Source organism: Chlorocebus sabaeus, chromosome 15 (genome assembly GCF_047675955.1).
Source record: "Chlorocebus sabaeus isolate Y175 chromosome 15, mChlSab1.0.hap1, whole genome shotgun sequence".
Taxonomy (NCBI): Eukaryota; Metazoa; Chordata; class Mammalia; order Primates; family Cercopithecidae; genus Chlorocebus; species Chlorocebus sabaeus.
The window spans coordinates 52,678,706-52,700,557 of record NC_132918.1 but is presented as its reverse complement, the minus strand read 5'-3'; the positions used below and the strand labels follow the sequence as shown (position 1 = coordinate 52,700,557).

At 50.1% G+C, this 21,852-nt stretch overlaps 1 protein-coding gene across 7 annotated transcripts in view; it reads left to right on the top strand.

Moving 5' to 3' along the window:
* The first annotated feature begins 5,676 nt into the window (after nucleotides 1-5,676).
* Nucleotides 5,677-21,852, top strand: part of MRAS (muscle RAS oncogene homolog) — a 58,146-nt gene continuing 41,970 nt past the window's right edge. The window contains exons 1-2 of one of the 7 annotated variants that reach the window (XM_073023579.1): nucleotides 5,986-6,355; nucleotides 7,264-7,415. The gene's annotated coding sequence lies outside the window, so the exon portion shown is untranslated. Of the gene's footprint in view, nucleotides 6,356-6,609; nucleotides 6,800-6,880; nucleotides 7,064-7,263; nucleotides 7,416-21,852 lie in introns of those variants that run through there. The other 6 variants (XM_008008972.3, XM_038002807.2, XM_008008973.3 and 3 more) reach the window with 6 other exon arrangements.

Sequence of the window (21,852 nt, the reverse complement as noted above, 5' to 3'; positions counted from 1 at the left end):
TCTATCTATCTCAAGTCCATCTCTGGTTTGCCCCTATACCTGACATGTGAATTTTGGGTGAGTGCCTTGCCAGGTTTCTGGATCCTCAGCCATGAAAGACTATGGAGATTCAGCTCTGCTTTTCAGAGGTTCCCAGTCCAGCTTCCAGACTCTTGTCTCCATGGAGCTTCAAGGTCTGGCCAATGTCTTGAGGTGGGAACTGGCTCTGTGTTTGTGGAAGGCCCTTCCTTCTTGGGAAACTTTCATTTTCTAAGCACTGTGGGACTATAGAATATTTCAACCTTTTTTTTTTTTGAAATAGGGTCTTGCTCTGTTGGCCCGGCTGGAGTGCAGTGGTGCAATCAAAGCTCACTGCAGCCTTGACCTCCCCAGCCCAAGTGATTATTTCATGTCAGCCTCCCGAGTAGCTAGGACCACAGGTGCACACCACTATTCTGGCTAAGTTTTATTTTTTCTTTGTAGAGATGGAGTCTCCTTGTGTTGCCCAGGTTGGTCTTGAACTCCTGGGCACAAGTGATCCTCCCACCTTGGCCTCCCAAAGTGCTGGGATTACAAGCATCTGGCCCTATTCTGCTTTTAGATGCATTCCTAGGTGCAGAACTCAGCAAATGTCAGGTGCAAAAAACGGTTTTGTATTTAAAGGTCCCATGTTCTAATTTGTCATTCTAGCACCTGTGGCCATTAAAAGCTTTGCTGGTTTCCCTTTCCTCCATTACAGGTCCTCCTGCTAGGCAAACTTGATCATTAGCGAGTGCCCCAAACTGACAGATGCCCTGGGGATGAGGGAACAGCTGGGGAGCCTCATCTCATTTTGTTGCAGTAAGAGTGTTAGCCTGCCACACCTACTAAATCCTACCTAGAAGAGGAAATCGCCTAGGCTTTTGAAACTCAAAACTTTTCTTTTTGAACTGTTGTCTCTAGCATGTGTTTCAATATTTTAGAGTTGACTTTTTTTTCCTTGACAAATTGCTGCACTATCACTATCCTGAGGCTCTGGGTGTCAAAAAAATGGAACAATGTTTTTCAAACTGTAGGTTACAATCCATTAATGGGGCAAAACATTGATTTAGTAGGTCACGCTAGCATTAACTTTTGTTTCATATGTGTGTTTGTGTGTGTGTGTGTTCTGGTTTGCAGTGTAACACCTATTTCTTGCTATGGATTGAGCCCACAATGTTTAAAAGACGCTGGACTTTAGTTTAACAGAATAAGAGCTAAGGGGAGAAAAACAAACATTATCAGAAACCAACACATTAGCTGAGTCTGGACAACTTTTGGAGAAGTTTAGCCGTTAATGGGAAGGAGATTGTTTGGAAGCTTTTCTTTTGGCCCCAGATAGCAAGAGCAAGCCCGTGTGAGGAATGAACTATAAGTATCAGAGAAGAAAAGTTTATGAGGCTTAGCTCCTAATGAGGCTGGAGGAGGTGGTAGGTGTGGAGGGCTATACCCCTCTGCTGGTGTATTTTTAGTCCATACCCCTCTGCTGCTATAACACAGTAACACAAACTGAGTAATTTACAAAGAAAAGAGATTTATTTGGCTCACAATTCTGGAGGCCGGGGAGTTGAAGAGCATGGCACAGGCATCTGGTGAGGGCCCTCCCATGGCAGAAGGCAGAAGCTAGCGTGAGACAGAGAGAAAATTGGACCAAACTCATCTTTTCTGTTAGGAACCCACTCCCTGTGATACTACCCATTCCCACAAAATGGCATTAATCACCTCTGAAAGACCCCACCTCTAGCAATTAATTTCAACATGAGTTTTGGAGGAGACATTCAAATCACATCAGGGTAGCAGGGAGGGGTAAAGATGAGAAGTAATTGGGCCTGGATTGGTAAAGTCCATGAAAACTCCAAAAGCAGAGTATAAGTTCTTGGCATTACATCATGGGCAGCCCAGGGGAAGAAAGGCCTTGTACTTGGCACAGAAGAAGGGTCAGCTGAGGGGATGAATAAGCATGGGTGGTGGAGGCAAGGTTCTTTTGCTAGCCCATGGTTGGTGCTTCAGGGTCACCAAAAGATCTAATTCCAGCCACAGGCCCAATAACTAGAATGAGCACTCATCTCCTATTCACCTTATCCCTGCTCCACCAACACCAAACACACCCTTGTCCATCAAGGCCACCTGGCATGGGAGAAGAGTGTAGGCTTTGTGGTGAGAAAAGCCTGACTCTTAGTTTACCGCCTGTGTGGGATTGGGCTCACAGTCTCCTTATATCTAAGACAGGGCTCAGATGACCTTCAGCACAGGGTCACTGGGAGGCAGGCAGACTCATCACTATGTCTTGTGTCAGGCACACTGTGAGTGCTCAGAAACTCTCAGCTTATTTTACCTTTAGGGAATACACTGAAGCTGGGAGTTTTGTTGTTGTTGTTTGTTCATCTGTTTGTTTGTTTTTGAGACAGAGTTTCACTCTTATTGCCCAGGCTGGAGTGCAATGGCGTGATCTTGGCCCACTGCAACCTCTGCCTCCTGGGTTCAAGTGATTCTCCTGCCTCAGCCTCCCAAGTAGCTGGGATTACAGGTATGCGCCACCATGCCCGGCTAATTTTGTATTTTTAGTAGGGACAGGGTTTCACCATGTTGGTCAGGCTGGTCTCAAACTCCTGATCTCAGGTGATCCACCTGCCTCAGCCTCCCAAAGTGCTGGGATTAGAGGTGTGAGCCACCAAGCCTGGCCTGAAGCTAAGAGTTCTAGAGGAAGGCTGGGCCACAGTGACCTGGTTGACTTCCAGCCCCAAGGTCCAAGGCCCCCATGTTTGCTGCTGAACTAGGCACCAGTTTGGATCAGCTCTGAGGCATGGCAGTCAGCAAGCCTCAGGGCAGAGAGACAAGTGCAGGACATGTTGCAGTGGATGAAGTGTGTTTGCTTTGTCCTGCTCTGTGTCAGTACAGTGGCTCCAACTTCAGCCAGAAATTGGCTCCTGGCCCTGTGACTGACCTTGGACCTCTGTGGATTAAATTTGGGCCTGAGCCCTGCCTGGGTTTTTGGCTAGGAGTCGGGCCTTCTGCCATGCCTCAAATACACCTGATCAGCCAGGCACATCTGCCAGAGACTTTGGAAAGATTTCTGCTCAATCATGCTTCAGCATATAAGGTTTTCTCCTTCCATTCTCAGCCTTTTTTTTTTTTTTGAGATGGAATTTCACTCTGTCCCCCAGGCTGGAGTGCAGTGGTGTGATCTCAGCTCACTGCAACCTTCACCTCCCAGGTTCAAGCGATTCTCCTGCCTCAGTCTCCCTAGTAGCTGGGAGTACAGGCACCTGCCACCACACCTGGCTAATTTTTGAATTTTTAGTAGATATGAGGTTTCACCATATTGGCCAGGCTGGACTTGAACTCCTGACCTTGTGATCTGCCCACCTTGGCCTCCCAAAGTGCTGGGATTACAGGTGTGAGCCACCACACTCAGCCCTAGCTAATTGTTATTTGTCCTTCCAGATGTGGCTCAGTCATCAGCTCTCACAGAGGTCCTTCCCTTGGTACTTGCCTCCTCCCCATATTGGGTTAGGTGCCCTTCCTCTGGTCTCCCACAGGCCCTGTGCTTCTCTCTTCCACACCTCTTGCTCCTCAGCTGGCATTCAGCTTGTTTGAAGGCAGGTCTCTGTCCCAATGCCCGGTACTCGGTAGATGCTCTGGCAGTGTTTACTGGATGAATGAAGCTTTTCTGTTCAGTGGCTCTGTTCTCTAAGCCCCCATTTGCCAGCAACTGAGCCACAACTGTATTTCAAGGTTCAAAGAGCAAAGGAGGCAGCTCAAATGGAACAGCCCATCCGCAATCACAATCTGCAAGATTTAATCTCACCATTAGGCAATCCCAGGTAGGCCAAGCGCAGTATCTCACACTTGTAATCCCAGCACTTTGGGAGCCCCAGGTAGGTGGATTGCTTGAGTCCCAGGAGTTCGAGATCAGCCTCGGCAATATGGTGATATCCCATCTCTACAAAAAGTACAAAAAGTAGCCAGGCGTGGTGGTGCACACCTATAGTCCCAGCTACTCAGGAGGCTGAGGCAAGAAGATCTCTTGAGCCCGGGAGGTCGAGGCTTCAGTGAGCTATGATGCTATGATCGTGCCACTGCATTAGAGCCTGGGTGACAGAGCGAGACTGTCTCAAAAAAGAAAAGAAAAGAAAAGAAAAGAAAAGAATCCCAGGTACCTGGGTATGACTATTAGCTGTTTAAGTTCCATTTCTGAGAAGAGGTATTATTACAGATACATGTATGAAAGCAGTACAAACACATCTCTTTGACTCTTGTGTAGATGTTGGCTCAGCTCAAGCTGAGGGCATGGTCAGGGTCCTGTGCCAGTCAGGGCCCAAGAGAAGATATGTCTTACATGGGGAGCCAACGAGGGGCTGACAGACCACCAGGATGTACAGATCCCTGCCCGCCTTCCCAAGTTCTATGGTAAATGGAAGGGATCGAGGGAGTCAGGTTCCAGGGCAAGACCCAGCCAGTCGAAGTAAACTACTGTCCCTCAAGCCTTCTCCCCAACTAGGTCTTTTACTCCCTACTGCCAAGGAGACATACTCTTGATGGCACCCAACCTGCTGTCCCCTTCCCAGGGGACTTTTGGGGTCTACAGGGTCTTTGGAGCAGCAGGTGGGAGTGGAGGCACAGGGGGTGCACAGCAACTCTCACCAAATGGCTGCATGGGTGGCTGGGATGCCAACGGAAGCCTGCATGAGATTGAGAACCTCAGCATGGCAAGCAGAGCCAGCAGCGCTGTGAGGCTCCCTTAGGCCTGGGGCAAACCTGAAAAGGGAGTGTCCAAGTTTCCCTGGACATGTAAAGCTGGTTCTAAGTCATTGAGGTCCACCCACAAAAAGAATGTCCTCAGAAATGATGCTGACAATCAAAATCACAATGAGATGCCACTTTGCCCCCAATAGGATGGCTATAATAAAAAAAGACACACAAATTACAAGTGTTTGCAAGGATGTGGAGATATTGGAACCCTCATATGTTGTTGATGGGAATGTAAACTGGTGCAGCTACTTTGGAAAACAGTTTGGCAGTTCCCCCAAAAGTTAAACATAGAGTTAACATATGATCCAGCAATTCCACTCTTAGGTATACACCCAAGAGAAAGAAAAACATATGTTCATACAAAGTACATGTACATGAACTTGTACATGAATATTCACAGCAGCTTTATTCACAGTAGCCTCAAAGTAGAAACCTAAATATCCATCAAGTGATGCAGGGATAAACAAAAGGTATAGACATACAGTGAAATATTATTCAGTCATGAAAAGGAATGAAGTACTGCTACATGTTACAACATGAATAGATCATTAAACATTGTTTACTGAAAGAAGCTAAGCTAGTCACAAAAGGCCACATGTTGTATGATTCCATGTACAGAAAATGTCCTGAATAGGGAAATCCATAGAGATTGAAAGTAGATTAGTGGTTCCCGGCGGGGGCGGGGGGAAGGGGTGAATGAGGAATGACTGCTAATAGGTAGTTCTTTCATTCTTTCTGTGGCGGCAGGGGCGGGGGAGTGGGAAGTGGTGAAAATGTTCTGGAATTAGTTCATGGTGATGGTTGCAAAACTTTGTGAATATGCTAAACACCACTGAATTGTACACTTTTTCTTTCTTATTTCTTTTCTTTCCTTTTTTTTTTTTTTTTTTAAAGACAGCTGCTCACTTTGTTGCCCAGGCTAGAGTGCAGTGGCGCAATCTCGGCTTACTACAACCTCTGCCTCCCGGGCTCACGTGATACTCCTGCCTCAGCCTCCCGAGTAGCTGGGATTACAAGCACGTGCCGCCGTGCCGGGTTGATTTTTGTATTTTTAGTAGAGACGGGGTTTCACCATGTTGCCCAGGCTGGTCTTGAACTCCTGACCTCAGGCGATTCACTCGCCTCGACCTCCCAAAGTGTTAGGATTACAGGCGTGAGCCACCGCACCCGGCTTGAATTGTACACTTCAAAAGGTGGAATTTTATGGTGTTGAATTATATCTTTATTTTTTTAACGGGGGGAAAATGACGCCGCTGGAGAGGAGTTAGCGGAACTGAAACAATGAAATGGTGCGCGAGTGTCGCCTGTCCCCGTCGCATCCATCCCAACGAAGTTTGGGCCCTGGAACGGTGCACCAAGAAGGCCTGTGGGGAGAGACGCTGGGGCAGGGTAAGGAAGAAAGACGTCTCAGGATTCGAAGGGAATGCGGCTAAGGTGGCGGCGGATGTTCGTCTAGGACTGGGGAGGCGTCCGTAGGCTCAGAAGTTGGCCCGGCCGGAGAGGAGATTTAAAGGTTGGAGCGCAGAGGCTCTTAAAGAGGCCGGGTCGAATTCCCATTTGGCGTCCACATTAAAGCCAGCTCCCGGGCGCCACGGATCCGACCCGGGTAAGTGCGCTGGGCCGTGGGAGAGGCGGCGGCGCGGACCCCAGCCCCTGGCGTTCTAGCGCGCGGTGCCGGGCCCAGGGGACTCGGCGCGGGTGGGCTGGACTTTGCGGGCGCGCGTCCTGGGGGCCTGGGTGCACGAGGGGGCGACGGGGTCGAGGCACCCGACCCGGGCTCCCCACTGGCGCGCCCGCCGCAGCGCTCTATTTTTAGCAGGCGCTGTGGCAATATAAGGAATGCGCGGCGCGCTAGGCGCTCGGGGCGCACGCTGGCGGCGCGGTTGCTTTAAGGAGGCGCCGGGGCGGGGACGGACCGGAGTGGCCGGCTGGCGGGGAGCCGTCAGTCCGGCGGCCGCGGGGCCCGGCGGGCGCGGCGCTGCCTCCTCACCGGCGCAAGCTAAGAGGGGGCGGCCTGAGTGCCGTAGCCGAACTGGGGCTGGAGCTCGCGGTGAGTGGTCGGGAGGCCTTGGAGGGGAGGGGGCCCAGCCGCGCCGCCTCCCTCCCCGGCCTCGCTTTGTTCCGGGGCGGGAGGTGTGGCCGCCCTCCGGGCTCGGCCGCGCTCTCCGCTCGCGGGGTGCGCGCTGGGACCGGCTGTGCGTGGCGTTTTGCCCCCATCGCGGGCTCCCGCGTAGCGGTGTGCGTTCGGGAAATCGGCCACGATCAAGACCCCAGTGGGGAGGGCCTGCGCGCCGCTCAAAGAGACCCTTTCAGGGTAATCACACTTGGGTTCCTTGGCTGCCTGGGCGAGAACCCGGTGGGTAGATGGGTGGCATGAAGGGGCGGGGGAGTGGGCGGGGGGCTCTTTATCTACCCTCTCCCCCTCGCCTTAAGATGGCGTTAAAGAGGGGAGGGATCTGCCAGGGAGTTGACAAATTCATCTGAATAATAAAACGCAGACTGCTTCATAAACAGCGCTTCACTGCTCCCGGAGGTTTGGGGAGCTGGAGCTGTGGTCACAACCAGGGCCTGGGCTCATGCATTGAACTGACCTGGCTGGGGCATCAGACAGGGTGCCAGTCCTGCCCTGCGGGGAAGACAAGAGCACAAAGTGACAAGCCAGTGTGGTAAGTGCTGAGATCCGGTAAGCCCAGGGGTTGTGGGAGCCCCTGGGGGTCCCTACTCCAGAGTGGGAGGTGAGAGAAGGCCCCCTAGAGGAGATGATGTCTGACCGCAGCGTGGACACAGGACACCCAGTTAGACTCTGGCTAGAGCTGAGGTCTGTTCTGGCCTGGGGCAAAGCGGAGTCTGGAGAGGTGGACAAAGTCCGTCAAGGCCACTGGGGCCTTGATCATAGAGCCCTGCCATTGCCCCTACTCCCCAGTGGCCCGTGATGGTATGGAACCTCCCTGGCCTTGCTCCTCCAGGACTCACTCTGTCCTGGACCTGACCAGAGAGGGTGGCTGACACGGCTCGGAAACGTGGCTTCCAGAGGTTTGTCTGGCAGCAGGAGTAAGATGGAGATATGACTTTAAGAGCTCTGAAACTCCACTGTAATAACAACCACCAACAGGACTTACAAAGACCGGCACTTGAAGTGGATTTGCTCATCATTTGACAAGACACCTCCAGAAAGATTTTGTTTATTATAAAGGATGGGGGAACTGGGGTGAAAAAGAGCCAACAGCTTGCCCAAGATGATATCTTAAGTCTATGCTTTTGGCCACGTGGCTGTCTGGGCTTGGGAAGGCTCTGGTGCAGCCTGTGTTAGAGTTTTGTAATATATTGTTTTTTAATTATTCACTATAGACATTCACTGGTGGGTTGAAGTGTGAGGCAGTGAGCTGTGGGTATTAATAACTGACTCGTGTCAGAAGCTTAGCAGTGAACAAAGCACTTTCTCGGATACAGTTCTTAGAGCTTCTCCTGCTTCTTTTCCTGGGGAAGAAACTTGAGCTGCTAACATTTTGTAAACCTCCTAATTTCCTGTAAATCACATGTCCCTGCTGACTGGGGCTGAAAATGTTTCGGGCAATGGTTTTCACCCTTAGGTCTGTTCACACTGCCCAGCCGCCAGTTAGCTTCTCTGTGTAGTTTATGGTGTAATTTGTCCTTTTTCTGCCGGTGTGGGAGGCATGGGGCTTTCATGCTCTGGGGTTTTTGAGGTCTGCCAGCCTCTGGGGAGGGAGGTGTTGGGCAAGCCTCCTGCTCTGGTGGAAACTGACCCCCCAGATGTGACCTCGGCATTTCCTAAAGTTGGTGGGGGGTCGGTGCGGGGGAAAGGGTAGGCGGTACTCAAGGCCCTCTGGTGAGGCAAGTGATTGTCTCCAGGGCTGTCAGCTTCGCTCCTTATAAGACAGTTGCTAATTTACACCTCTCTTTTCACCTACATAAGACATTTTGTGACAGGTTTAACTTTTATGTTATTATTAGCTCTAGCCACTGGTATTTCACACTCAGTTCATCTGAGCTACTTATAAAGTGACAAGTCCCGCCAGGGCAACATGGTGAAACTCTGTCTCTACAAAAATTAGCTGGGCATGGGGGCACGTGCCTGTAGGCCTAACTACTTGGGAGGCTGAGGCAGGAGGATTGCTTAAGCCCAGAAGGCAGAGGTTGCAGTGAGCCACGATCACGCCACTGCACTCCAGCCTGGGTAACAGAGCAAGACTCTATCTCAAAAAAAGAAAAAAAAAAAAGGTGACAAGTCAGTTACACCTGGGGTTGGTTGGTTGCTGAGCTCTAGTGATCACCTGGAACAAGGAATGACTATTGGCCTCTGATAAATTAGGCTCCTGGGATGACTGGTCCTAACCTCAGTTGGAATCACATGTTGACCAGCCTCCTGGATCTAGTGAGTTCTCAGGGAAATGTGGCTTCCATAATATATTTCACATCTGATTTAATCATTGTAATCTGTTCTGCCAATGAAATGCCCCCAAACAGAGTGTGTCTCCCTGAAAGCAATTGAAAAACATAGCTGCTCATGAGCGTTGTGTAGTTTGTACAAGCGTACTCATGTGAACTGAATGGGAATGCATTTTCGTGCAATGCTGGAATGTTCTCAAGTGTCCAGAGGATGTGCATTGGGTACCAGAGGCTCCTTACCTGCCAGGCCCTGGGCAGACATAGAAGGTACAGTCACCTTTATCTGGAGATGGGAAAAAGAAAGGAGCTGGAGGAGTTCCTTGAGACCTGGGACACCTGGCAGGTACCTATTGTCTAGGGACTGAGCAGAGAATTCAAGCTTTAAGAGGAATTTTGTTGCTGGACTCTGAGTCCCTGCCAGCCCTGATAAGTCTTAGATCGTGCCTCTGAGCCCTGTAGTACTGAATCAATGGGGATGCTTTTGGCAACAAGTAACAAAACCCAAATAACAGTAAGATTAAGCAGAGCTCAGATCTCCCCAAGATGCTCTCTGCTCTTGTAAGGTCTCTGTACACAGGAATGGGATATCAGTACCATTTCCAGCAATTCCTGCATGGGACAGGTAGCCACAAAGACTGAGGGTCTGGAGTTCAGAGTAATAGCTTTTGTCTTCTTGAGTCATGGTCTCTTTAATATGCTGATGAGAAGCCGGGGGAACGTTGATGTACAAAGCTGGACATATAATTCAGGGGATTCATGGATCTCTGAAAACCAGCCCCGGATCCCAGCTTAGCTGTCTCTGGTCTAAAGGCACGTGACTTCTCTAATGTTCATGGCAGACCTATTCTGTAAGCCCATTGTGCAGCCAAGTCAGCATGCCGCTCCAGTGCAGTCTGAGAGGGCAGAGATGGGGGCCAAGAGTACAAACAAAGTGGGACAGTTCTCATTGCCTAGTCTGTGAGTTGAATTCTGTGCAGTCAGTCGGTGGGTCTGACCAAGAGGGCAGTGCTGGTGCTGCCTCATGCTTCAGCAGGGGTGATGGGGTTTAGGCTGAGGTGGAGACCACGTTGCAGTCGCCACACTTTCAGTGGTGCACCACCTGTTCTCTAGGTGGCATTCCCGCTACGTGTGTGATGCAGTTGGTTCTACCTATTCCCAGAGACTCCACCCTGGCCCTCCTTGTCCTGGCTCCCACCACTGAGCCCCTAGGGCCATTAAGCTGGCCAGCATGATCTCAGACAGCTTTCTGCAGGCCTTCCTCTCATAGGAGTCATGAAGCAGCAATGTGTATTTTGCTTCTTTTTCTTGTTGTTATATTAAAAAATATTTGTTATATTCTATCCCAATTCATATTATTTGATTTTTTGGCTATATATTACATATAAAAATGTATTTTTTATATTTTGCTTCTTAATGTCGCTATCATTGTCCTTCATATTCTTGGTAGCTTCACTAGGTGGGGCCCGCTGCATGACAATGTGGGTCATCACTGGTTGCTGAGGTGACTTTCTGAGTCTCAGAGGGGTATAGTCCTGGCATCAGGCTACCTTGATGGATAAAACAATATGATTTATATATGGGTTGTATTGCTAGTAAGATTTTGGAGAGCACCAAGAATGAATTTGGCTGTGCAGCTTGTAATGGCCAAACAAAGGAGGATGGGTGGAGAGTTGGGAGCTCTGGTTCTGGCCTCTGTGACCATCTATAGGGCCATGTTTGGGTCCTGTGCTGCCTGGGCCCAGGCTCCATCTGTGACTTCTCTGCCCAGCCCTCAGTGTTGTCATAGGGATTAGATAAAATATACACATGAAAATACGCTTGGGAGGCCAGAAAGGGCCGGAAGAATGAAGAGCATTACCAGGATTCAAGCAACCTTCAGAGGACAGAATCCTAGACCCAGAAGGAGCCCCCTGAGTGTATTAAGTCAAGTCACACCCCGTAGGGCACATTTCTCATAGTGGCGAGGAAGATGATCTGTCATTTTGATAGTTATATACTGGTTTATTTCAATGTATTATGCAAACACAGGCATCACAACAAACCGGGGTTTTTTTAAATGGATATTTTGCTCAGATTAAGGCTAAAGAAGTATTTTAAGTAAAAAAAAATGATAAAAAATTTTAAAGTATGGTGGTTTTCAGATTAAGCTAGTTATAGTGCAATAGTAGACAAATATGACCCAAATGGGAAAGTGAGCCCTTGAAGAAAGGCTGAGAAACTTTCAACAAAGGGGAGTCCTTCCCTCCTTGACAGCCCATTAGGGGTGTGTCTTTGACTTCACCTGGACCCTTCTAGAGACACAATGTTTGCTACCCTTTGAGTCAGTCCACTGCTTTTGGGGATTCTCTCATTCTTGGAAAGTTCTTTCCCTTCTTCCTTAACCTGTCCACATGAACCTTTGACAGTCCTGCTTTTCTCCAGCGTGAGCAGCTTTACTTCCTTCAACTGCTCTTTAAATGTCATGGTTTAAAAACAGCCCCTCTGTATGTCTGTCCTTTCTTCCCTCCATCCTTCCAGCCACCCACCCACCCACCCATCCATCCATTAATTGATCCATCTCTCCATCCATCTTTCATTCAGCAAAGACTTGTGGGCTGGACCCTGTACTATATACTTTATATTCGGTATCTCTAAGCCTCACAACGATTTTGTTAGATGCAGTTAACCTTTTATAGATGTGGAAGCCGAGGCTCAAGGAGGTTAAGTAGGTCACCTGCAGTCATAACCTGAGAGAAGCAGAGTCAGGAAGGAATCTGACCGTGGTCTGTCCTCTTCCTGAAGCGCACACTCCTTCTGTTAGACCATGCTGTTCCCAGCAGTGGATGACCAAAAATGTCATGATCCCTTCTCTCCTGGTGCTTAGGGGACCTATCCCATGGAGGTGTGGCTCCACATAATCAGTGCGGTGGGTAAAGGCCTCATGAGGAGCAGGGGTGGAGCGGCCTGTGCACAACGATGCGGTGAGGCAGCAGAGGTGCAGAAGACGCTGGCTGGCAAGAGAGGCAGTGGGTGCCTAGCTGGCAGGAGTCTTCCCTGACTGATACTAATCTTACAGTCACAAATGAACCCCTAAATCATTTGTGTACTTTATTTTTTTTTAATTTTGAAAAAGGAAAGTGTAGAGGATAGTATAACAAATACCACATACCCATTACCCAAAATGAACAGATGTGACCATTTTGTCTGTACTTGATCCTTTTCACAGTAGGGCTGGACTTAAAGCCAGACCGCTCATCCTTTGCCCTGGCTGGTTTGGGCCCATCCTCAGCCTGCAATGGGCTTTTGGGAGCCTTGCTCCTGAGTTTTCCTGTATTGGTTCTCTCTGGGGGCTTCATGTCCTCAGTTGATGCCAGTGGGCCTCCCTGGAAGTTGTTGACTGAAGAGCCTTTTGCTACTTCTGACCACACTGGGGAGAAGCCACTCTGGGGAGAGTGTGTGTTTTTTTGGCTGTGACCTTTTTCAGAGAAGTTCATCTACCCTCACAAACACCTGTCTTGACTGTTGTGGGTTTAGCCAGGCTGCAGAGCATGGTTTAGTCATAGCTGCCTAAACTGAACCGTAATATTAATGGTAGGTTTGTATATTTGGAAGAAAGAGAAAACATAATTCTCTTTTTATAATTATATGACAATGATAAAATACTTTTTGTTGTTGTTGTTAGTAGTGAGGTCTCACTCTGTTCCTTAGGTTGGAGTGCGGTGGAGCAATCATAGCTTATCACAGCCTCAAACTCCTGGGCTCAAGCCATCCTCCTGCCTCAGCCTCCTGAGTAGCTGAGACTATAGGTATGTGCCACCAGGCCCATCTAATTTTTAAAAATTGTTTTTGTAGAGATGGGATCTCCCTTTGTTGTTCAGGTTCATCTCGAACTCCTGGCCTCAAGCGATCCTCCCACCTCAACCTCCCAAAGTGCTGGGATTATAGGCATGAGCCCCCACACCTGGACACAAAATACATTTTATATTCTAAAGTATAGGATTACTTTAAGAGAAGGAAACTAAAGTATGATGGCTTACTTTCTAATCCATAACTTCACAGTTTTACCTTCCTGCAGCTGTCACAGAAAAAAACAGGTACCTGGTACTGGGTCCTTCTCTCTGCCAAGCAGGAGCAAGGCGGCAGAGCCAGCCCTGCAGCTGCAGATGGAAGCTGTCCATGACGACAGGACACAGCTTCTCACCCAACTGTTTGCAGCCTTCTCCTTTCCACCCACCGACTGACTCCTGAGCTGAAGCCTGATGTTATCCTGTTTGCATGTAGTTTGCCATGAGTTAGAACAGTGAGTAAAGCACTGCTTTTTAAAACTGTGCAGAAAGATTCAAACATTTCTGGAAAGGCTTCCTTATCCAGGGCAGATTCTTGTCAGTTCCTGTTGGAGACCAAGATTTCATCTGGTTTCATAACAGATAGTGGGGATCTGTGGGGGACCCCAAGTCCTCTTCATTAAGTGCTGAGAATGTCTGGAAACATTTCCCTTCCCTGAGTTGCCCTTAAGGAATAACACCACCAGGCTGGATGCAGTGGCTCATGCCTGTAATTCCAACACTTTGGGAGACTGAGGCAGGAGGATCACTTGTGGTCAGGAGTTCGAGACCAACCTGGCCAACATGGTGAAACCCCGTCTCTACTAAAAATATAAACCTTAGCTGGGTGTGGTGGCGGGCATCTGTAGTCTGAGCTCCTCCAGGGGCTGAGGCAGGAGAATCACTTGAACCTGGGAGGCGGAGGTTGCAGTGAGCTGAGGTCGCACCACTGTGCTTCAGCCTGGCGACACAGAGACTCTGTCTCAAAAAATAAAAATAAAAAAGAATAGCACCACCAGATCCTTTTCCCTCATTCTGATGGAGATGCTGCAAAACCCAGCAAAGGCTGGGTGCTGAGAGACCTCAGAAGGCCCTGCTTTACTGGGGCTTATCTTGCAGTAGAAGCCGTACCAGTGAAGGCAGTTGAACATATTCTACAACCACTGCCTATGTGATTATATGGAAATCCACATATGTGTTATACTTACAGGCATACCTTTATAAAGACAAGTTTGGGTTAAAAAAGAAACTACTTGGCGTACTGTATATTAGGCTGGCCTTAGTATACCAAGTACACAGATTAAATGTAAAAGTATTTGTGGGCATGTGGATCTGTGGGGAGATCTCTGGAGTGTAGTGGATTCAGGACACTCCCCTACCCCTTTAGGAGCTGACTATTTATGGGGGGTGTTGGTGACAGATTCTTGCCCCTCAAAAGCGTTATGTATTCATTTCAAAAGCAAAATTAATTTTAGTTCAGTTTAGCTCTTTTTTCCTAATCCTTTAGAATTTCAACATGCCTTCTTGAAAATTCTCCCTTTTTAGATAACCCACAATTTTATCTCTTTATATTTTCACTCCATTGGAAATGGAGGCTCGAGGAGGAGACAGGCAAAGCCGTCTTTCTCGGCCAACACCGCTCTCACCAGTCTATCATGGTCTTCTTTCAATGTCTGCTTTATTATAACCAGAGATGATGGAAGGAGGGTGGGATCACTGTCCCAAAGCCTTGGGGGCATATATTTTTAAAAACTTCTATGAGCTATGCCTCCTTAGTCTTCCCTCCCCACCCACATTCCTCAGGTTGAGGTTCCTGGGGCAGAGCTGGAAGTCCTAGTCTGTCTCCCACTCCCGCTGAGGAAGTCCAGCCCAGGAGAGGCCAGGTGCCCTGGCACTCCCCAGCAATTAAGGCCAGCTGGCATCACAGCCTTCCCATCCACCCCCACTCACTGACCCCATCCCACCCCCCCGCAGTGGACAGCTGCCTGATCCACTAATCTGGGGCTGGGTGGGTGTTTCCTGCATGTTTGAGATTTTAGGAGGAAATCAAAATAAAGAAACAAAGCCTTTGTTTTATTTCTGGACTCCCAACTGGGGATGGCTGGAGGGATGGAAAGCGGGGAGCAGGAGGAGCAGGTCACTTGGCACTTCAACAACATAACCATTCTAATAGAGCATTTAACAAGGACTTTTTCTATTTAGGGTTGGAGTGGGTAAATAGGAAAGATGGCAGGACTGGGAGAGCCCCTTTGTGTGGAAGGAGAAAGTGGGACCGCTCTTGCCCCAGGCGAGGCCTCTGGCAGTGCCTGGTGTTCAGGCAGGGAGGGGTCTGAGGCCACCCAGCTGGGCTGCAGAATTGGCAGCCTGGGGACTCAGGGACTTTCAGTCCTCCCTTCCTGAAGGAACCCTCTGCTCCAATTTCTGCCCCACTACTTGTCTGTGTGACTCTCCGCCTCTGTAGCCTCCTCTTCCATATCTGTAATGGGAGGATGTCCCAGCCACACTCTGGCCTTTCTTCTCTAGTCCAGTCATACTGGGTCGGGCTCTCACCTGACATGTGGAAATGGAGAGCTGCATCCCCCAGTATTTCTTAATTCTTCCAAAGGATTTTCTCCTCATAGAAATTCTCTGAGGGTATCATTTATTTTCTTTAAAAATTGCCCAAGTATTGATGAAAACCCTCCTAATTTGCAGTATTTCTGAAGATTTCAGGGTATGGGCCATGCCCACTGGCCGCCTGGCCTCCACTCCCGTTTGCCCCATGTGCATACAGTAAGGTTGGCTTCTTCGTCTGCTAAGCCACTATTATTGTATATAACAGGCATTTACCAAGGACTTTTAAGAAAGGGGGTTTTCTGCAGCCCAGATCAGGGCAGAAGTTAAAAATGAATGTCAGACATCCTTCCCTTCTTCATCACACCCTTGGAGACTGTCTCTGTGGCTGTCTCCTCAAACCTAGTTTTCTGCTATTTTCTAGGGACCAACTTTCCTGGACACTTTCCCCCAGACCTTCTGAAAACTCCAAATTTTCATTACTTTTGATTGCAGAACAAAGATTACAATCTGTCTTAGTCTAGACTGTGGGCTGCCCTTGTCAGATGTGAAGGGGCCTGGGCATGGTGGCTCAGACCTGTAATCCCAACACTTTGGGAGGCTGGGGTGGGTGGATCACTTGAGGTCAGGAGTTCGAAACCAGCCTGGCCAACATGGTGAAACCCCGTCTCTACTAAAAAAATACAAAAATTAGCCAGCGTGGTGGCATGCACCTGTAGTACCAGCTACTTGGAAGGCTGAGGCAGGAGAGTCGCTTGAATCCAGGAGGCAGAGGCTGCACTGATTCAAGATCACGCCACTGCACTCCAGCCTGGGCGACAGAACAAGACTCTGTCTCAAAAAAAAAAAAAAAAAAAAACATAGGCCGGGCGCGGTGGCTCACACCTGTAATCCCAGCACTTGGGAGGCCAAGGCGGGCGGATCACGAGGTCAGGAGATCGAGACCATCTTGGCCAACATGATGAAACCCTGTCTCTACTAAAAATACAGAAAATTAGCCGGGCGTGGTGGCGGGCACCTGTAGTCCCAGCTACTCGGGAGGCTGAGGCAGGAGAATGGTGTGAACCCAGGAGGCGGAGCTTGCAGTGAGCCGAGATCGCACCACTGCACTCCAGCCTGGGTGACAGAGTGAGACTCCGTCTCAAAAAAAAAAAAAAAAAAAATATATATATATATATATATAAAAAGGGGCCTTTAAATAACTCGTCTAAGAAAGAATTAGACACTCTAGACGTCTACCTTTGCCTACAGTAAGAACCAGCAGAAACGCTGGGATTATTAAGCTATCATTATTACTAGCCAGATCAAGTCAGTCCTCTCCTAACTTGATCAGGGCAAAGCCAGGTGTTAATTTTTTCCCTTTCCTGTTAGAACATTTTGTAACATAAGGACTGGAGATGATGTAGATTAACAGTATTTATTGAGTACTTTCTCTGTGCCAGATATGTGCGGGGCACTGGAGATACAGTGAAGAGAACAGAGGGTGGGCCCTGCCCACATGGAGGTGATGGTCTAGTGGGGAAGATGCATTACATGTTTGCGTCTTGTAAACAACTAACTAAGCAGTTAAGTGCCAGCATACAAGATGCTGTCAAGGCAGACAGCTGGGTGCTTTGGGAGACCCCGATAGTAATCTCATATAGTCTGGGGTGCAGTAGGGGTCAGGGAAGTGTATGTAAGGTGCTTAGCATGTGGTCAGGGCTTAATAAATTGTTATTATAATGACCATCCCTGGCCACAGGGCCCAGCCTGGTTCCACCTCCAGCTGGTGGCGCTACCACCCACCAACGATAGTTTTGCACAGAGAAGTTTTTCATTAGGCCAAGGTTATACAGCTAGCAGAGGGGCTTTGATTCATGACTTTTTATAGAAGTGCTATATGTAGAAAGCAGAGGGGTGGGAAGCTTCCCTCAACCCCCCAGCCAATACCGACCTTTGGACAGGCCTTGCCCCGCAGGAATGGAGCAGCAGGCTGGATACTGAGGAGAAAAATGCAGCAGTCATTTAGGGCTTCGGGAGGGAGATGTGAAAAGTAGCCTTCTGCTACGTGGGCTTAAAACTCTGGGATTGGAAGGGTCCCTGAGAAGCCATCACACCCACCTCCAGCCTGGTTCACCACTCCAAAGCTAGGTGGCCAGTCCTCCTTCCTCCGTGTCTGCTTCACAGACCTTTGCAGAGGAAAATCCCACACTCATTGCCATGCCTGCCTCGTTTTCAGGAAGTTTCCCTTTTATTTGGCTTCAGTCCGTCTCTCTGCAGTCTGGTTACTCTTTAAAAATGGAGATTGAATCGCCTCTCCCTACCTTAAGGAAGAACCTAGACCCTATGTCTTTCTCATTTTTGGGCAAGCATAAACATTTTCACATTCTTCATTAATGGTGTCTAACATCTTAAATATAAATAATGAAAACAAAGCGAAGCAGCAGCGTTTTTTGAGTGTGCCTTTTTGGCCTCCACCTCTCTGGGCTCTGGCACACTCCTGGGGTGGGCTGTGTGCCTGTCCCTGAAGAATGCCAGGCTGGCCCATCTCCTGCAGGCCAAGTAACGCCTGCGGCTGCTCTCTTCAGTGAGATCATTTCCTTTGATCTCACACCTCCTTGCACCAAAGCCAGGCCAAGCCAAGGCAGTGCGAAGAGTTGTCTGCCTTGGAACGGCCGTACCACTCAGATGTGTGTGTGCTCAAGAAGAATGGGTACAGAGTGTTGATTTATTTGGGTTATACAATGTGTAAAACTTTTTCATTAGTGACCAGTATTTAAAATAATAAAAGAGCCAGAAATCTGAGTTTTTTCATAGACTCAGATTGCTGGCTATTTAAAAATTTAGACTATGTGGCAAGCTCATTGCAGATATTATGTTGCAGCAGTCAGCTGGTGCGAGGTGTCAGTCATCTGTTTGCACAGGCCCCACTGCTCCCTGTTGCCTGTACCTACCCACTTCTATCACTTATTGACACAGCCTCTGCCGGCACGTGACTTTGGGATGTCCGTTTGGTTCTTGATTCCCTCTTGCTGCTACTGCAGGGCAAAGCAGTTGAGATGGGGGATCAGTCAGGAAGCGTCCGTCTCTCAGGCAGGGGACTGTAAGATGCAGAGGGATGCCTGGCCCTGGGATCCGGGCCTTCCCTTGCCTCTCTTTCGCCACCCTGCCCTTCTCCTGGGCTTACCAGAGGGGACTGGCGGAACACCGTGATTCCATGAGATGAGCAGCTCTGGGCTGGAACAGCTAAGGAGTTAAGGAACAACCTTAGATGTGCTGTGGGGGCCGGGTGTGGCATCCCCATCTTAGAAGGCAGGGCCAGTCAGGGGACCACACCCTGGGTGCTGGTGAGGGCTCAGTGCTTTGGGAATTTGGATAGCAAGGAAGGACCCCTCGCCAGCACTCCTCCTGCTGGGCTGGTGCCCACGGGTGTCCAGTGGGACTCCTCTCATGGTATGTCCTTCACGAGACCTGCCACTGCAGTCCTCTCGGTCTTGTGTGGCCTATGGCATAGTGCCCACATCACCTCTGCCCTGCTGTCTACCCAAGCCAGACTCCCAGCCAGCTGCCAGTATCACTCCTGCATTTGGAAGTGCAGACAGCAGACACGTTGGAGTGTCTCTGAGCAGAAAGCTGTGCCAGGGCTCTGGGGTGCCCAGAGAAAAAGAAGACAAGGCCTGGCCCTCTGTCCACTGTCCCACTGTAGCAGAGGAACGTGACTGTGAAGTAACACCCAGCTCCTAGATTTGAGGGCAGATGAGGAGGGGCATGCCGAGCTTTGTGGTAGGAGAGATGGCCTTGGAGAAACCACAGAGCCTCTCTGACCTTCACAGTTCATGAAGGGGCTAAACAGTGCCTCTTGGTGAAGTGTCTTGAGTCATCACATGGAATAATGATGGCTGAGCACTTGTGCTGCCACCTGCCACGGGGCTGGCGTTCCATAGATGGAGGCGAGGTGGCTCAGTGGAAGGAGACCTTGGCGGATAGAAGAGGGCCTTAGAGGAAGGAATGGCTTCTGGAGGATGGGACCTGACACTTGGGTACCATCCCTGTCCTTGAGGACACCAGACCAGGAATCAGCAGAGCAGAGGCCGAGTAAGGGGAAGGGGGCACTTGGGCAGCTCAAGAAAGGCCTGGAATGTTGTAGTCGGTGGGGAGAGCTTCGGGCACCCACAGGTGGCATTCCAGGAGACTCTGTGCCCGGGTTTGTTGGGGAGTGGTAATGCTGGAGTGGTGGGTGGGACAACGCTGGTAGTAGGGGCTCAGGCTGGGGGCAGACATGGGCACAGCAGTGGGCAGCCTTGCTAGGCCTCGGCCTGGGATGTGGGTAAAGGGCTGTTCGCACTGCCAGGGGAGAAAGAGGAAGAGAGTTTGGGGCAGAGAGGTGGGCAAAGGGGCCCACCCTTGGGCAGGTGAGGGAGGTGCTGGCTGAATCCAGTTTGTGCAGGGTTGAGCCTGAGCAGCGGAGCAGAGCAGTGAGGAGGTGTGGGGCTCTGTGAGCAGAGGGCAAAGCGGAGTCAGAGTGGGGGCTGGGAGGACAGCAGCCTGCCAGGCTCGGGGAAGGCCGAGGGCCCTCAGTCAGGGGAACCCCAGAGTGTGCAGAGGCTGGCCTTCCCTGGTTGGGTGACCACCAGCGTGACGTTCCCAATTGCGCTCAGATTCCTATGGAAGGCTGCAGAAGTCCTCCTCTTTCACTGCGGGTGAGACTGCCCTGGCGCTAGGAAAATATTAATAGACCCCCAGGGACTGAGAACAAGGATTGAAAAATAAAACCACTTCCTACTCTCTTTCCTCAGCTGCCACTCCAAGAAGTTGTGAGCTTGATGCAGCTCTGCCCTCACAGAACCCATGCCCTGCCCTCACCCCTGGACTGAGTTCTTTCCCGCCCTCCCTGTTGTTGGTTGCTGGGCAGGGGGCACTGTGGGGGACTGGGGTAGGACCCAAGAGGCCAGGTGGCCAAGTAGCAGGCATTCCTGTGAGCCGGGGATGCCAGCAGGGAATACTGGTCTGAAGGTTCTGTGACCTCTTAGACACTGAGGCTCTTACCAACTCCTCGTTCTGAAAGCCGCTTAGACCCACCAGGCTCGGTGGACAAGCCTGGGGGTGAGTGGGACAGTGTTTTCATTTTGCACCTTGCCAGGCCTAGGTGCCAAATCCCAGATTCTCTTTTCACTAGCCTGTGCCTTTGGTAGAATGCCTCTCTCCCCTTGGTAAAATGGGGATAATAACCCTCCCCCACAGCTTTCTGCCTCAGGCCTTTGTGGCTGAACCTGGGTTACCTGTTCCTCCCTTACCCTATTCCCATCCCCTTTCCCATCCCCTTCCCCTCCTCTGAGATTCTGGAGCACTTCGAGTTTGTCCTATGTAATTCATCCACTCTCTCCTGGGCTTTTTCTGCTGGTGAACCTCAGTGTAGTCATCAAAAAGAGTTGCAGGGGCCCTGTTTGGCTAGGCAGCCATCCAGCAAGCCTATATTGTACTTCTGTGTGGACTTGGGGCTAGGGCAGGGTCCGGGGGCCTCCAGCACATGTGAGGCCCATCATGCCCAGCGCCCTCCCCTGCCTAGCCCTGCAGCCTTGGGCACTTGTTTCTTCATCATGCAGTGCTTATTAAGCAGCCACTGTGTGCCAGGCACTGTGCATGGCATAGGGATGCAAAAATGAAGATCCCGTTTCCAGGAGCCAACAGTAACCCCCTCCCCTGCCACTCTTACCCCCCACAGCCATTACCCCTGCCATGCACACATATACACTCCACATTCCAGTCATATCATGTTGCCTGCAGTACCGAGCGTCTCCTTGGCTTTTCATGCCGCCATGCGTTATACTTTTGTCGCTTCTATTCTTTACCTGGGACACGCTTGTCCTTACTGTTTTTTGTTCTTTTTTTTTGAGACAGAGCCTTGCTCTGTTGCCCAGGCTAGAGCGCAGTGGCGTGATATCGGCCCACTGCAACCTCCGCCTCCCCGGTTCAAGCGATTCTCCTGCTTCAGCCTCTTGAGTAGCCACCACGCCTGGCTAATTTTTGTATTTTTATTAGAGACGGGGTTTCATCATCTTGGCCAGGCTGGTCTCGAACACCTGACCTCATGATTCACCCGCCTCGGCCTTCCAAAGTGCTGGGATTACAGGCATGAGCCACTGTGCCTGGCCGTCCTTACTGTTCACCTGGCTAATACCTACTTGGCCTTTCAGATCCCGTTCTGCGTCACTTCTACCAGGAAGCCTTCCGCAGCGCCCCCAGGCTGGGTAAGATGCCTCCCACTCCTATGCTCCTGCATTACTTACCCAGTGTACCATAATCCTCTGCCTGCCTCCCCCACAAAATATACACTGTGTGCCCCATGGTCTGGGGCTGGGCT